At 40.0% G+C, this 15,734-nt stretch overlaps 13 non-coding genes across 13 annotated transcripts; all 13 read right to left on the minus strand.

Moving 5' to 3' along the window:
- Positions 1–1,047: 1,047 nt before the first annotated feature.
- On the minus strand, positions 1,048–1,129 carry TRNAL-UAG (transfer RNA leucine (anticodon UAG)). Its single transcript has one exon. It is a non-coding gene; the product is annotated as a tRNA-Leu (tRNA).
- A 1,295-nt stretch (positions 1,130–2,424) lies between these two features.
- TRNAL-AAG (transfer RNA leucine (anticodon AAG)) lies at positions 2,425–2,506 on the minus strand. The gene has a single exon. It is a non-coding gene; the product is annotated as a tRNA-Leu (tRNA).
- Positions 2,507–4,676: 2,170 nt separating this feature from the next.
- On the minus strand, positions 4,677–4,758 carry TRNAL-AAG (transfer RNA leucine (anticodon AAG)). Its single transcript has one exon. It is a non-coding gene; the product is annotated as a tRNA-Leu (tRNA).
- A 574-nt stretch (positions 4,759–5,332) lies between these two features.
- On the minus strand, positions 5,333–5,414 carry TRNAL-UAG (transfer RNA leucine (anticodon UAG)). The gene has a single exon. It is a non-coding gene; the product is annotated as a tRNA-Leu (tRNA).
- An 882-nt stretch (positions 5,415–6,296) lies between these two features.
- On the minus strand, positions 6,297–6,378 carry TRNAL-AAG (transfer RNA leucine (anticodon AAG)). Its single transcript has one exon. It is a non-coding gene; the product is annotated as a tRNA-Leu (tRNA).
- Positions 6,379–6,952: 574 nt separating this feature from the next.
- On the minus strand, positions 6,953–7,034 carry TRNAL-UAG (transfer RNA leucine (anticodon UAG)). Its single transcript has one exon. It is a non-coding gene; the product is annotated as a tRNA-Leu (tRNA).
- Positions 7,035–7,916: 882 nt separating this feature from the next.
- On the minus strand, positions 7,917–7,998 carry TRNAL-AAG (transfer RNA leucine (anticodon AAG)). The gene has a single exon. It is a non-coding gene; the product is annotated as a tRNA-Leu (tRNA).
- Positions 7,999–9,329: 1,331 nt separating this feature from the next.
- TRNAL-UAG (transfer RNA leucine (anticodon UAG)) lies at positions 9,330–9,411 on the minus strand. Its single transcript has one exon. It is a non-coding gene; the product is annotated as a tRNA-Leu (tRNA).
- A 2,475-nt stretch (positions 9,412–11,886) lies between these two features.
- Positions 11,887–11,968, minus strand: TRNAL-AAG (transfer RNA leucine (anticodon AAG)). The gene has a single exon. It is a non-coding gene; the product is annotated as a tRNA-Leu (tRNA).
- Positions 11,969–12,542: 574 nt separating this feature from the next.
- Positions 12,543–12,624, minus strand: TRNAL-UAG (transfer RNA leucine (anticodon UAG)). The gene has a single exon. It is a non-coding gene; the product is annotated as a tRNA-Leu (tRNA).
- Positions 12,625–13,495: 871 nt separating this feature from the next.
- TRNAL-AAG (transfer RNA leucine (anticodon AAG)) lies at positions 13,496–13,577 on the minus strand. Its single transcript has one exon. It is a non-coding gene; the product is annotated as a tRNA-Leu (tRNA).
- Positions 13,578–14,151: 574 nt separating this feature from the next.
- Positions 14,152–14,233, minus strand: TRNAL-UAG (transfer RNA leucine (anticodon UAG)). Its single transcript has one exon. It is a non-coding gene; the product is annotated as a tRNA-Leu (tRNA).
- Positions 14,234–15,113: 880 nt separating this feature from the next.
- On the minus strand, positions 15,114–15,196 carry TRNAL-AAG (transfer RNA leucine (anticodon AAG)). The gene has a single exon. It is a non-coding gene; the product is annotated as a tRNA-Leu (tRNA).
- Positions 15,197–15,734: the final 538 nt, after the last annotated feature.

Below are 15,734 nucleotides of genomic sequence, written 5' to 3' on the forward strand. Positions count from 1 at the left end.
CATTAACCATCAAGGGGGGGAAAATAATTTACAAAGGGGGAGGAAGGGTGGGACTTTAAATGCAGCACATGGAAGCAAAACAATAAAAGGGCGAATGTGGAGAAGTTTTATTGGTACATCCATCTAGATATACAAAAATACATGGTAATGATACAAATAAATAAATACAAAATAATAATGCCAGATAACATACATATAATAATACATATGATAATAAATCCATTAAAAATACACTACAATTAAGTGCATTTATAATATAAAGTAAACAGAACCATATAAGAATAAATATAAAAATAAATATACATATATATAATAAATTCATATGATGTAAACAATAAAGCTTTCCCTCATTCGTCTCTAAAGGACATGGTATATGACAATACTTTAAAGGTAAAATCCGTGGGATTCGAACCCACGCCCCCAAAGAGACTGGAGCCTTAATCCAGCGCCTTAGACCGCTCGGCCATGCTACCCATAAAAATGAACACGTTATCGACTAAAATGGGGTGGGACATTCCATGCTCTGCATTCATTGCTTGAGCTGGAGGCTTCAGAACTCTAAACTACAAGTATTCACCACTTTATCCATTATAAAAGGTAGTTGAAGTTTCACGGAGATGGCCAAGATGCCACCTTATGTGTTTCAGTCCTCTTTCTGAGGCAGCAGGTGGTGGTCACTTTACACTTGAGAGTGGACTTTGGGTGCAGCATTCTGTGGCAAGTTCACTTGGCACTCTGCTGAAAAGTGTGCCAGCTTTTCATTAGTACTGCTTGTTTTTTGGTGTCCACACTTAAAGTGTTAATGTGGAATCTAGCTTACAGGAGAGGTAATCACGTTCAGTTGGACTTGTTTTGTAACGTTGACAAGATTTCACTAGTCATCTCATCAAAAGTGTGCCCTTTTGGAAGACTTCTCAACCAAAGCATGCAATTTCCTAATGCTGCTGTTCTGAGATTCCAGTGTGTTGAGCAAGGAATGCCAGCAAAGTGCAGCAGAAACTTCAGAGACGCTTGAGCAATCAAGGATAGGCATTTGTTAAAAGAACTTGGCAGCAGTGGGATTTGAACCCACGCCTCCAAAGAGACTGGAGCCTAAATCCAGTGCCTTAGACCGCTCGGCCATGCTACCTGTGAAAGTGCTCCTGCTAAGGACTAAAAAGAGGCATGACAGTCTACATTCCATGCTCTGCATTCATTGTTTGTATGTGACATGTACGTAACATGTATGTCATGTGTGTCATATGTATGTAACGTGTGTAACATGTATTTCATAAATGTATGACATGTATGCAACATGCATTCAACATGTATGTCATATGTATGTATAATTTGTGTAATATGTGTGTAACACGTATGTAATATGTGTGATATGTATGCCATATGTGTATTGTGTGTCATATGTGTAACATGTATGTAACATGTGTGTACCATGCATGTCATATGCATGCCATATGTGTGCAACATGTATGTAAGATATGTGCAACATGCATGTCATATGTGTGTCATATTAATGTAACATGTGTGTGACATGCATGGCATATGTGTGTAGCATGTATGTGATGTGTATGACATGTATGTTATATGTGTGTAATATGTGTAACATGCATGTGACATGTGTGTAAAATTGTGTCTAAATGGTGTGTAACATGAGTGTGACATGTATGTAACATGCATGCAACATGTATATCATATGTATGTAACATTTGTGTAATATGTGTGAACTATGTGTGTTAGACCGCTAGACCTCTCGGCCATGCTACCTGTGAAAGTGCTCTTGCTAAGGACTAAAAAGAGGCATGACAGTCTACATTCCATGCTCTGCATTCATTGTGTGTATGTGACATGTACGTAACATGTATGTCATGTGTGTGTAACATGTATGTAAGATATGTGCAACATGCATGTCATATGTGTGTCATATTAATGTAACATGTGTGTGACATGCATGTCATATGTGTGTAGCATGTATGTGATGTGTATGACATGTATGCCATATGTGTGTAATATGTGTAACATGCATGTGACATGTGTGTAAAATTGTGTCTAAATGGTGTGTAACATGAGTGTGACATGTATGTAACATGCATGCAACATGTATATCATATGTATGTAACATTTGTGTAATATGTGTGAACTATGTGTGTAATATGTAAGTAGCACGTGTGTCACATGTGTGTAACATGTATGTCATATGTGTGTAGTGTGTGTAGCATGTATGTAATATGTGCACAACATGCATATTATATGTATGTATCATGTATCAAACAAAACATGCAATGATTGCAGCTTTTCTAATGCTGCCAAAGCAGAGAGGTAAGTGTTTTTTGAGATTCCAGTGAGTTGGGAAAGGAACTGCAGTAAATTGCAGGAGCAAGATCAGAGAAGCTTGAGTCCTAGAGGGTAGGGATTTTGTTAAAAGGAGTTTGGCAGCAGTGGGATTCGAACCCACGCCCCCAAAGAGACTGAAGCCTTAATCCAGCGCCTTAGACCGCTCGGCCATGCTACCCATAAAAATGAACACATTATCGACTAAAATGGGGTGGGACATTCCATGCTCTGCATTCATTGCTTGAGCTGGAGGCCTCAGAACTCTAAACTACAAGTATTCACCACTTTATCCATTATAAAAGGTAGTTGAAGTTTCACGGAGATGGCCAAGATGCCACCTTATGTGTTTCAGTCCTCTTTCTGAGGCAGCAGGTGGTGGTCACTTTACACTTGAGAGTGGACTTTGGGTGCAGCATTCTGTGGCAAGTTCACTTGGCACTCTGCTGAAAAGTGTGCCAGCTTTTCATTAGTACTGCTTGTTTTTTGGTGTCCACATTTAAAGTGTTAATGTGGAATCTAGCTTACAGGAGAGGTAATCACGTTCAGTTGGACTTGTTTTGTAACGTTGACAAGATTTCACTAGTCATCTCATCAGAAGTGTGCCCTTTTGGAAGACTTCTCAACCAAAGCATGCAATTTCCTAATGCTGCTGTTCTGAGATTCCAGTGTGTTGAGCAAGGAATGCCAGCAAAGTGCAGCAGAAACTTCAGAGACGCTTGAGCAATCAAGGATAGGCATTTGTTAAAAGAGCTTGGCAGCAGTGGGATTTGAACCCACACCTCCAAAGAGACTGGAGCCTAAATACAGCGCCTTAGACCGCTCGGCCATGCTACCTGTGAAAGTGCTCTTGCTAAGGACTAAAAAGAGGCATGACAGTCTACATTCCATGCTCTGCATTCATTGTTTGTATGTGACATGTACGTAACATGTATGTCATGTGTGTCATATGTATGTAACGTGTGTAACATGTATTTCATAAGTGTATGACATGTATGTAACATGTATTCAACATGTATGTCATATGTATGTATAATCTGTGTAATATGTGTGTAACACGTATGTAATATGTGTGATATGTATGCCATATGTGTATTGTGTGTCATATGTGTAACATGTATGTAACATGTGTGTACCATGCATGTCATATGCATGCCATGTGTGTGTAACATGTATGTAAGATATGTGCAACATGCATGTCATATGTGTGTCATATTAATGTAACATGTGTGTGACATGCATGTCATATGTGTGTAGCATGTATGTGATGTGTATGACATGTATGCCATATGTGTGTAATTTGTGTAACATGCATGTGACATGTGTGTAAAATTGTGTCTAAATGGTGTGTAACATGAGTGTGACATGTATGTAACATGCATGCAACATGTATATCATATGTATGTAACATTTGTGTAATATGTGTGAACTATGTGTGTTAGACCGCTAGACCTCTCGGCCATGCTACCTGTGAAAGTGCTCTTGCTAAGGACTAAAAAGAGGCATGACAGTCTACATTCCATGCTCTGCATTCATTGTGTGTATGTGACATGTACGTAACATGTATGTCATGTGTGTCATATGTATGTAACGTGTGTAACATGTATTTCATAAGTGTATGACATGTATGTAACATGCATTCAACATGTATGTCATATGTATGTATAATCTGTGTAATATGTGTGTAACACGTATGTAATATGTGTGATATGCATGCCATATGTGTATTGTGTGTCATATGTGTAACATGTATGTAACATGTGTGTACCATGCATGTCATATGCATGCCATATGTGTGTAACATGTATGTAAGATATGTGCAACATGCATGTCATATGTGTGTCATATTAATTTAACATGTGTGTGACATGCATGGCATATGTGTGTAGCATGTATGTGATGTGTATGACATGTATGTTATATGTGTGTAATATGTGTAACATGCATGTGACATGTGTGTAAAATTGTGTCTAAATGGTGTGTAACATGAGTGTGACATGTATGTAACATGCATGCAACATGTATATCATATGTATGTAACATTTGTGTAATATGTGTGAACTATGTGTGTAATATGTAAGTAGCACGTGTGTCACATGTGTGTAACATGTATGTCATATGTGTGTAGTGTGTGTAGCATGTATGTAATATGTGCACAACATGCATATTATATGTATGTATCATGTATCAAACAAAACATGCAATGATTGCAGCTTTTCTAATGCTGCTAAAGCAGAGATGTAAGTGTTTTTTGAGATTCCAGTGAGTTGGGAAAGGAACTGCAGTAAATTGCAGGAGCAAGATCAGAGAAGCTTGAGCCCTAGAGGGTAGGGATTTTGTTAAAAGGAGTTTGGCAGCAGTGGGATTCGAACCCACGCCCCCAAAGAGACTGGAGCCTTAATCCAGCGCCTTAGACCGCTCGGCCATGCTACCCATAAAAATGAACACGTTATCGACTAAAATGGGGTGGGACATTCCATGCTCTGCATTCATTGCTTGAGCTGGAGGCCTCAGAACTCTAAACTACAAGTATTCACCACTTTATCCATTATAAAAGGTAGTTGAAGTTTCACGGAGATGGCCAAGATGCCACCTTATGTGTTTCAGTCCTCTTTCTGAGGCAGCAGGTGGTGGTCACTTTACACTTGAGAGTGGACTTTGGGTGCAGCATTCTGTGGCAAGTTCACTTGGCACTCTGCTGAAAAGTGTGCCAGCTTTTCATTAGTACTGCTTGTTTTTTGGTGTCCACACTTAAAGTGTTAATGTGGAATCTAGCTTACAGGAGAGGTAATCACGTTCAGTTGGACTTGTTTTGTAACGTTGACAAGATTTCACTAGTCATCTCATCAGAAGTGTGCCCTTTTGGAAGACTTCTCAACCAAAGCATGCAATTTCCTAATGCTGCTGTTCTGAGATTCCAGTGTTTTGAGCAAGGAATGCCAGCAAAGTGCAGCAGAAACTTCAGAGACGCTTGAGCAATCAAGGATAGGCATTTGTTAAAAGAGCTTGGCAGCAGTGGGATTTGAACCCACGCCTCCAAAGAGACTGGAGCCTAAATCCAGCGCCTTAGACCGCTCAGCCATGCTACCTGTGAAAGTGCTCTTGCTAAGGACTAAAAAGAGGCATGACAGTCTACATTCCATGCTCTGCATTCATTGATTGTATGTGACATGTACGTAACATGTATGTCATGTGCGTCATATGTATGTAACGTGTGTAACATGTATTTCATAAGTGTATGACATGTATGTAACATGTATTCAACATGTATGTCATATGTATGTATAATCTGTGTAATATGTGTGTAACACGTATGTAATATGTGTGATATGTATGCCATATGTGTATTGTGTGTCATATGTGTAACATGTATGTAACATGTGTGTACCATGCATGTCATATGCATGCCATGTGTGTGTAACATGTATGTAAGATATGTGCAACATGCATGTCATATGTGTGTCATATTAATGTAACATGTGTGTGACATGCATGTCATATGTGTGTAGCATGCATGTGATGTGTATGACATGTATGCCATATGTGTGTAATATGTGTAACATGCATGTGACATGTGTGTAAAATTGTGTCTAAATGGTGTGTAACATGAGTGTGACATGTATGTAACATGCATGCAACATGTATATCATATGTATGTAACATTTGTGTAATATGTGTGAACTATGTGTGTAATATGTAAGTAGCACGTGTGTCACATGTGTGTAACATGTATGTCATATGTGTGTAGTGTGTGTAGCATGTATGTAATATGTGCACAACATGCATATTATATGTATGTATCATGTATCAAACAAAACATGCAATGATTGCAGCTTTTCTAATGCTGCCAAAGCAGAGAGGTAAGTGTTTTTTGAGATTCCAGTGAGTTGGGAAAGGAACTGCAGTAAATTGCAGGAGCAAGATCAGAGAAGCTTGAGTCCTAGAGGGTAGGGATTTTGTTAAAAGGAGTTTGGCAGCAGTGGGATTCGAACCCACGCCCCCAAAGAGACTGGAGCCTTAATCCAGCGCCTTAGACCGCTCGGCCATGCTACCCATAAAAATGAACACATTATCGACTAAAATGGGGTGGGACATTCCATGCTCTGCATTCATTGCTTGAGCTGGAGGCCTCAGAACTCTAAACTACAAGTATTCACCACTTTATCCATTATAAAAGGTAGTTGAAGTTTCACGGAGATGGCCAAGATGCCACCTTATGTGTTTCAGTCCTCTTTCTGAGGCAGCAGGTGGTGGTCACTTTACACTTGAGAGTGGACTTTGGGTGCAGCATTCTGTGGCAAGTTCACTTGGCACTCTGCTGAAAAGTGTGCCAGCTTTTCATTAGTACTGCTTGTTTTTTGGTGTCCACATTTAAAGTGTTAATGTGGAATCTAGCTTACAGGAGAGGTAATCACGTTCAGTTGGACTTGTTTTGTAACGTTGACAAGATTTCACTAGTCATCTCATCAGAAGTGTGCCCTTTTGGAAGACTTCTCAACCAAAGCATGCAATTTCCTAATGCTGCTGTTCTGAGATTCCAGTGTGTTGAGCAAGGAATGCCAGCAAAGTGCAGCAGAAACTTCAGAGACGCTTGAGCAATCAAGGATAGGCATTTGTTAAAAGAGCTTGGCAGCAGTGGGATTTGAACCCACGCCTCCAAAGAGACTGGAGCCTAAATCCAGCGCCTTAGACCGCTCGGCCATGTTACCTGGGAAAGTGCTCTTGCTAAGGACTAAAAAGAGGCATGACAGTCTACATTCCATGCTCTGCATTCATTGTTTGTATGTGACATGTACGTAACATGTATGTCATGTGTGTCATATGTATGTAACGTGTGTAACATGTATTTCATAAGTGTATGACATGTATGTAACATGTATTCAACATGTATGTCATATGTATGTATAATCTGTGTAATATGTGTGTAACACGTATGTAATATGTGTGATATGTATGCCATATGTGTATTGTGTGTCATATGTGTAACATGTATGTAACATGTGTGTACCATGCATGTCATATGCATGCCATGTGTGTGTAACATGTATGTAAGATATGTGCAACATGCATGTCATATGTGTGTCATATTAATGTAACATGTGTGTGACATGCATGTCATATGTGTGTAGCATGTATGTGATGTGTATGACATGTATGCCATATGTGTGTAATTTGTGTAACATGCATGTGACATGTGTGTAAAATTGTGTCTAAATGGTGTGTAACATGAGTGTGACATGTATGTAACATGCATGCAACATGTATATCATATGTATGTAACATTTGTGTAATATGAGTGAACTATGTGTGTAATATGTAAGTAGCACATGTGTCACATGTGTGTAACATGTATGTCATATGTGTGTAGTGTGTGTAGCATGTATGTAATATGTGCACAACATGCATATTATATGTATGTATCATGTATCAAACAAAACATGCAATGATTGCAGCTTTTCTAATGCTGCCAAAGCAGAGAGGTAAGTGTTTTTTGAGATTCCAGTGAGTTGGGAAAGGAACTGCAGTAAATTGCAGGAGCAAGATCAGAGAAGCTTGAGTCCTAGAGGGTAGGGATTTTGTTAAAAGGAGTTTGGCAGCAGTGGGATTCGAACTCACGCCCCCAAAGAGACTGGAGCCTTAATCCAGCGCCTTAGACCGCTCGGCCATGCTACCCATAAAAATGAACACATTATCGACTAAAATGGGGTGGGACATTCCATGCTCTGCATTCATTGCTTGAGCTGGAGGCCTCAGAACTCTAAACTACAAGTATTCACCACTTTATCCATTATAAAAGGTAGTTGAAGTTTCACGGAGATGGCCAAGATGCCACCTTATGTGTTTCAGTCCTCTTTCTGAGGCAGCAGGTGGTGGTCACTTTACACTTGAGAGTGGACTTTGTGTGTAGCATGTATGTGATGTGTATGACATGTATGTTATATGTGTGTAATATGTGTAACATGCATGTGACATGTGTGTAAAATTGTGTCTAAATGGTGTGTAACATGAGTGTGACATGTATGTAACATGCATGCAACATGTATATCATATGTATGTAACATTTGTGTAATATGTGTGTAATATGTAAGTAGCATGTGTGTCACATGTGTGTAACATGTATGTCATATGTGTGTAGTGTGTGTAGCATGTATGTAATATGTGCACAACATGCATATTATATGTATGTATCATGTATCAAACAAAACATGCAATGATTGCAGCTTTTCTAATGCTGCTAAAGCAGAGAGGTAAGTGTTTTTTGAGATTCCAGTGAGTTGGGAAAGGAACTGCAGTAAATTGCAGGAGCAAGATCAGAGAAGCTTGAGCCCTAGAGGGTAGGGATTTTGTTAAAAGGAGTGGGATTCGAACCCACGCCCCCAAAGAGACTGGAGCCTTAATCCAGCGCCTTAGACCACTCGGCCATGCTACCCATAAAAATGAACACGTTATCGACTAAAATGGGGTGGGACATTCCATGCTCTGCATTCATTGCTTGAGCTGGAGGCCTCAGAACTCTAAACTACAAGTATTCACCACTTTATCCATTATAAAAGGTAGTTAAAGTTTCACGGAGATGGCCAAGATGCCACCTTATGTGTTTCAGTCCTCTTTCTGAGGCAGCAGGTGGTGGTCACTTTACACTTGAGAGTGGACTTTGGGTGCAGCATTCTGTGGCAAGTTCACTTGGCACTCTGCTGAAAAGTGTGCCAGCTTTTCATTAGTACTGCTTGTTTTTTGGTGTCCACACTTAAAGTGTTAATGTGGAATCTAGCTTACAGGAGAGGTAATCACGTTCAGTTGGACTTGTTTTGTAACGTTGACAAGATTTCACTAGTCATCTCATCAGAAGTGTGCCCTTTTGGAAGACTTCTCAACCAAAGCATGCAATTTCCTAATGCTGCTGTTCTGAGATTCCAGTGTGTTGAGCAAGGAATGCCAGCAAAGTGCAGCAGAAACTTCAGAGACGCTTGAGCAATCAAGGATAGGCATTTGTTAAAAGAGCTTGGCAGCAGTGGGATTTGAACCCACGCCTCCAAAGAGACTGGAGCCTAAATCCAGCGCCTTAGACCGCTCGGCCATGCTACCTGTGAAAGTGCTCTTGCTAAGGACTAAAAAGAGGCATGCCAGTCTACATTCCATGCTCTGCATTCATTGTTTGTATGTGACATGTACGTAACATGTATGTCATGTGTGTCATATGTATGTAACGTGTGTAACATGTATTTCATAAGTGTATGACATGTATGTAACATGTATTCAACATGTATGTCATATGTATGTATAATCTGTGTAATATGTGTGTAACACGTATGTAATATGTGTGATATGTATGCCATATGTGTATTGTGTGTCATATGTGTAACATGTATGTAACATGTGTGTACCATGCATGTCATATGCATGCCATGTGTGTGTAACATGTATGTAAGATATGTGCAACATGCATGTCATATGTGTGTCATATTAATGTAACATGTGTGTGACATGCATGTCATATGTGTGTAACATGTATGTGATGTGTATGACATGTATGTTATATGTGTGTAATATGTGTAACATGCATGTGACATGTGTGTAAAATTGTGTCTAAATGGTGTGTAACATGAGTGTGACATGTATGTAACATGCATGCAACATGTATATCATATGTATGTAACATTTGTGTAATATGTGTGAACTATGTGTGTAATATGTAAGTAGCACGTGTGTCACATGTGTGTAACATGTATGTCATATGTGTGTAGTGTGTGTAGCATGTATGTAATATGTGCACAACATGCATATTATATGTATGTATCATGTATCAAACAAAACATGCAATAATTGCAGCTTTTCTAATGCTGCTAAAGCAGAGAGGTAAGTGTTTTTTGAGATTCCAGTGAGTTGGGAAAGGAACTGCAGTAAATTGCAGGAGCAAGATCAGAGAAGCTTGAGCCCTAGAGGGTAGGGATTTTGTTAAAAGGAGTGGGATTCGAACCCACGCCCCCAAAGAGACTGGAGCCTTAATCCAGCGCCTTAGACCGCTCGGCCATGCTACCCATAAAAATGAACACGTTATCGACTAAAATGGGGTGGGACATTCCATGCTCTGCATTCATTGCTTGAGCTGGAGGCCTCAGAACTCTAAACTACAAGTATTCACCACTTTATCCATTATAAAAGGTAGTTAAAGTTTCACGGAGATGGCCAAGATGCCACCTTATGTGTTTCAGTCCTCTTTCTGAGGCAGCAGGTGGTGGTCACTTTACACTTGAGAGTGGACTTTGGGTGCAGCATTCTGTGGCAAGTTCACTTGGCACTCTGCTGAAAAGTGTGCCAGCTTTTCATTAGTACTGCTTGTTTTTTGGTGTCCACACTTAAAGTGTTAATGTGGAATCTAGCTTACAGGAGAGGTAATCACGTTCAGTTGGACTTGTTTTGTAACGTTGACAAGATTTCACTAGTCATCTCATCAGAAGTGTGCCCTTTTGGAAGACTTCTCAACCAAAGCATGCAATTTCCTAATGCTGCTGTTCTGAGATTCCAGTGTGTTGAGCAAGGAATGCCAGCAAAGTGCAGCAGAAACTTCAGAGACGCTTGAGCAATCAAGGATAGGCATTTGTTAAAAGAGCTTGGCAGCAGTGGGATTTGAACCCACGCCCCTAAATCCAGCACCTTAGACCGCTCGGCCATGCTACCTGTGAAAGTGCTCTTGCTAAGGACTAAAAAGAGGCATGACAGTCTACATTCCATGCTCTGCATTCATTGTTTGTATGTGACATGTACGTAACATGTATGTCATGTGTGTCATATGTATGTAACGTGTGTAACATGTATTTCATAAGTGTATGACATGTATGTAACATGTATTCAACATGTATGTCATATGTATGTATAATCTGTGTAATATGTGTGTAACACGTATGTAATATGTGTGATATGTATGCCATATGTGTATTGTGTGTCATATGTGTAACATGTATGTAACATGTGTGTACCATGCATGTCATATGCATGCCATATGTGTGTAACATGTATGTAAGATATGTGCAACATGCATGTCATATGTGTGTCATATTAATGTAACATGTGTGTGACATGCATGGCATATGTGTGTAGCATGTATGTGATGTGTATGACATGTATGTTATATGTGTGTAATATGTGTAACATGCATGTGACATGTGTGTAAAATTGTGTCTAAATGGTGTGTAACATGAGTGTGACATGTATGTAACATGCATGCAACATGTATATCATATGTATGTAACATTTGTGTAATATGTGTGAACTATGTGTGTAATATGTAAGTAGCACGTGTGTCACATGTGTGTAACATGTATGTCATATGTGTGTAGTGTGTGTAGCATGTATGTAATATGTGCACAACATGCATATTATATGTATGTATCATGTATCAAACAAAACATGCAATGATTGCAGCTTTTCTAATGCTGCTAAAGCAGAGAGGTAAGTGTTTTTTGAGATTCCAGTGAGTTGGGAAAGGAACTGCAGTAAATTGCAGGAGCAAGATCAGAGAAGCTTGAGCCCTAGAGGGTAGGGATTTTGTTAAAAGGAGTTTGGCAGCAGTGGGATTCGAACCCACGCCCCCAAAGAGACTGGAGCCTTAATCCAGCGCCTTAGACCGCTCGGCCATACTACCCATAAAAATGAACACGTTATCGACTAAAATGGGGTGGGACATTCCATGCTCTGCATTCATTGCTTGAGCTGGAGGCCTCAGAACTCTAAACTACAAGTATTCACCACTTTATCCATTATAAAAGGTAGTTGAAGTTTCACGGAGATGGCCAAGATGCCACCTTATGTGTTTCAGTCCTCTTTCTGAGGCAGCAGGTGGTGGTCACTTTACACTTGAGAGTGGACTTTGGGTGCAGCATTCTGTGGCAAGTTCACTTGGCACTCTGCTGAAAAGTGTGCCAGCTTTTCATTAGTACTGCTTGTTTTTTGGTGTCCACACTTAAAGTGTTAATGTGGAATCTAGCTTACAGGAGAGGTAATCACGTTCAGTTGGACTTGTTTTGTAACGTTGACAAGATTTCACTAGTCATCTCATCAGAAGTGTGCCCTTTTGGAAGACTTCTCAACCAAAGCATGCAATTTCCTAATGCTGCTGTTCTGAGATTCCAGTGTGTTGAGCAAGGAATGCCAGCAAAGTGCAGCAGAAACTTCAGAGACGCTTGAGCAAGCAAGGATAGGCATTTGTTAAAAGAACTTGGCAGCAGTGGGATTTGAACCCACGCCTCCAAAGAGACTGGAGCCTAAATCCAGCGCCTTAGACCGCTCGGCCATGCTACCTGTGAAAGTGCTCTTGCTAAGGACTAAAAAGAGGCATGACAGTCTACATTCCATGCTCTGCATTCATTGTTTGTATGTGACATGTATGTAACATGTATGTCATGTGTGTCATATGTATGTAACGTGTGTAACATGTATTTCATAAGTGTATGACATGTATGTAACATGTATTCAACATGTATGTCATATGTATGTATAATCTGTGTAATATGTGTGTAACACGTATGTAATATGTGTGATATGTATGCCATATGTGTATTGTGTGTCATATGTGTAACATGTATGTAACATGTGTGTACCATGCATGTCATATGCATGCCATATGTGTGTAACATGTATGTAAGATATGTGCAACATGCATGTCATATGTGTGTCATATTAATGTAACATGTGTGTGACATGCATGTCATATGTGTGTAGCATGTATGTGATGTGTATGACATGTATGTTATATGTGTAACATGCATGTGACATGTGTGTAAAATTGTGTCTAAATGGTGTGTAACATGAGTGTGACATGTATGTAACATGCATGCAACATGTATATCATATGTATGTAACATTTGTGTAATATGTGTGAACTATGTGTGTAATATGTAAGTAGCACGTGTGTCACATGTGTGTAACATGTATGTCATATGTGTGTAGTGTGTGTAGCATGTATGTAATATGTGCACAACATGCATATTATATGTATGTATCATGTATCAAACAAAACATGCAATGATTGCAGCTTTTCTAATGCTGCTAAAGCAGAGAGGTAAGTGTTTTTTGAGATTCCAGTGAGTTGGGAAAGGAACTGCAGTAAATTGCAGGAGCAAGATCAGAGAAGCTTGAGCCCTAGAGGGTAGGGATTTTGTTAAAAGGAGTTTGGCAGCAGTGGGATTCGAACCCATGCCCCCAAAGAGACTGGAGCCTTAATCCAGCGCCTTAGACCGCTCGGCCATGCTACCCAAAAAAATGAACACGTTATCGACTAAAATCGGGTGGGACATTCCATGCTCTGCATTCATTGCTTGAGCTGGAGGCCTCAGAACTCTAAACTACAAGTATTCACCACTTTATCCATTATAAAAGGTAGTTGAAGTTGCACGGAGATGGCCAAGATGCCACCTTATGTGTTTCAGTCCTCTTTCTGAGGCAGCAGGTGGTGGTCACTTTACACTTGAGAGTGGACTTTGGGTGCAGCATTCTGTGGCAAGTTCACTTGGCACTCTGCTGAAAAGTGTGCCAGCTTTTCATTAGTACTGCTTGTTTTTTGGTGTCCACACTTAAAGTGTTAATGTGGAATCTAGCTTACAGGAGAGGTAATCACGTTCAGTTGGACTTGTTTTGTAACGTTGACAAGATTTCACTAGTCATCTCATCAGAAGTGTGCCCTTTTGGAAGACTTCTCAACCAAAGCATGCAATTTCCTAATGCTGCTGTTCTGAGATTCCAGTGTGTTGAGCAAGGAATGCCAGCAAAGTGCAGCAGAAACTTCAGAGACGCTTGAACAATCAAGGATAGGCATTTGTTAAAAGAGCTTGGCAGCAGTGGGATTTGAACCCACGCCTCCAAAGAGACTGGAGCCTAAATCCAGCACCTTAGACCGCTCGGCCATGCTACCTGTGAAAGTGCTCTTGCTAAGGACTAAAAAGAGGCACAACAGTCTACATTCCATGCTCTGCATTCATTGTTTGTATGTGACATGTACGTAACATGTATGTCATGTGTGTCATATGTATGTAACGTGTGTAACATGTATTTCATAAGTGTATGACATGTATGTAACATGTATTCAACATGTATGTCATATGTATGTATAATCTGTGTAATATGTGTGTAACACGTATGTAATATGTGTGATATGTATGCCATATGTGTATTGTGTGTCATATGTGTAACATGTATGTAACATGTGTGTACCATGCATGTCATATGCATGCCATATGTGTGTAACATGTATGTAAGATATGTGCAACATGCATGTCATATGTGTGTCATATTAATGTAACATGTGTGTGACATGCATGTCATATGTGTGTAGCATGTATGTGATGTGTATGGCATGTATGTTATATGTGTGTAATATGTGTAACATGCATGTGACGTGTGTAAAATTGTGTCTAAATGGTGTGTAACATGAGTGTGACATGTATGTAACATGCATGCAACATGTATATCATATGTATGTAACATTTGTGTAATATGTGTGAACTATGTGTGTAATATGTAAGTAGCACGTGTGTCACATGTGTGTAACATGTATGTCATATGTGTGTAGTGTGTGTAGCATGTATGTAATATGTGCACAACATGCATATTATATGTATGTATCATGTATCAAACAAAACATGCAATGATTGCAGCTTTTCTAATGCTGCTAAAGCAGAGAGGTAAGTGTTTTTTGAGATTCCAGTGAGTTGGGAAAGGAACTGCAGTAAATTGCAGGAGCAAGATCAGAGAAGCTTGAGCCCTAGAGGGTAGGGATTTTGTTAAAAAGAGTTTGGCAGCAGTGGGATTCGAACCCACGCCCCCAAAGAGACTGGAGCCTTAATCCAGCGCCTTAGACCGCTCGGCCATGCTAGCCATAAAAATGAACACGTTATCGACTAAAATCGGGTGGGATATTCCATGCTCTGCATTCATTGCTTGAGCTGGAGGCCTCAGAACTCTAAACTACAAGTATTCACCACTTTATCCATTATAAAAGGTAGTTGAAGTTTCACGGAGATGGCCAAGATGCCACCTTATGTGTTTCAGTCCTCTTTCTGAGGCAGCAGGTGGTGGTCACTTTACACTTGAGAGTGGACTTTGGGTGCAGCATTCTGTGGCAAGTTCACTTGGCACTCTGCTGAAAAGTGTGCCAGCTTTTCATTAGTACTGCTTGTTTTTTGGTGTCCACACTTAAAGTGTTAATGTGGAATCTAGCTTACAGGAGAGGTAATCACGTTCAGTTGGACTTGTTTTGTAACGTTGACAAGATTTCACTAGTCATCTCATCAGAAGTGTGCCCTTTTGGAAGACTTCTCAACCAAAGCATGCAATTTCCTAATGCTGCTGTTCTGAGATTCCAGTGTGTTGAGCAAGGAATGCCAGCAAAGTGCAGCAGAAACTTCAGAGACGCT

The sequence above is a fragment of the Lithobates pipiens genome, unplaced genomic scaffold (assembly GCF_037356315.1).
Source record: "Lithobates pipiens isolate NorthernLeopardFrog02 unplaced genomic scaffold, aLitPip1_a1.2 Scaffold_28, whole genome shotgun sequence".
In the NCBI taxonomy this organism is placed as follows: domain Eukaryota; kingdom Metazoa; phylum Chordata; class Amphibia; order Anura; family Ranidae; genus Lithobates; species Lithobates pipiens.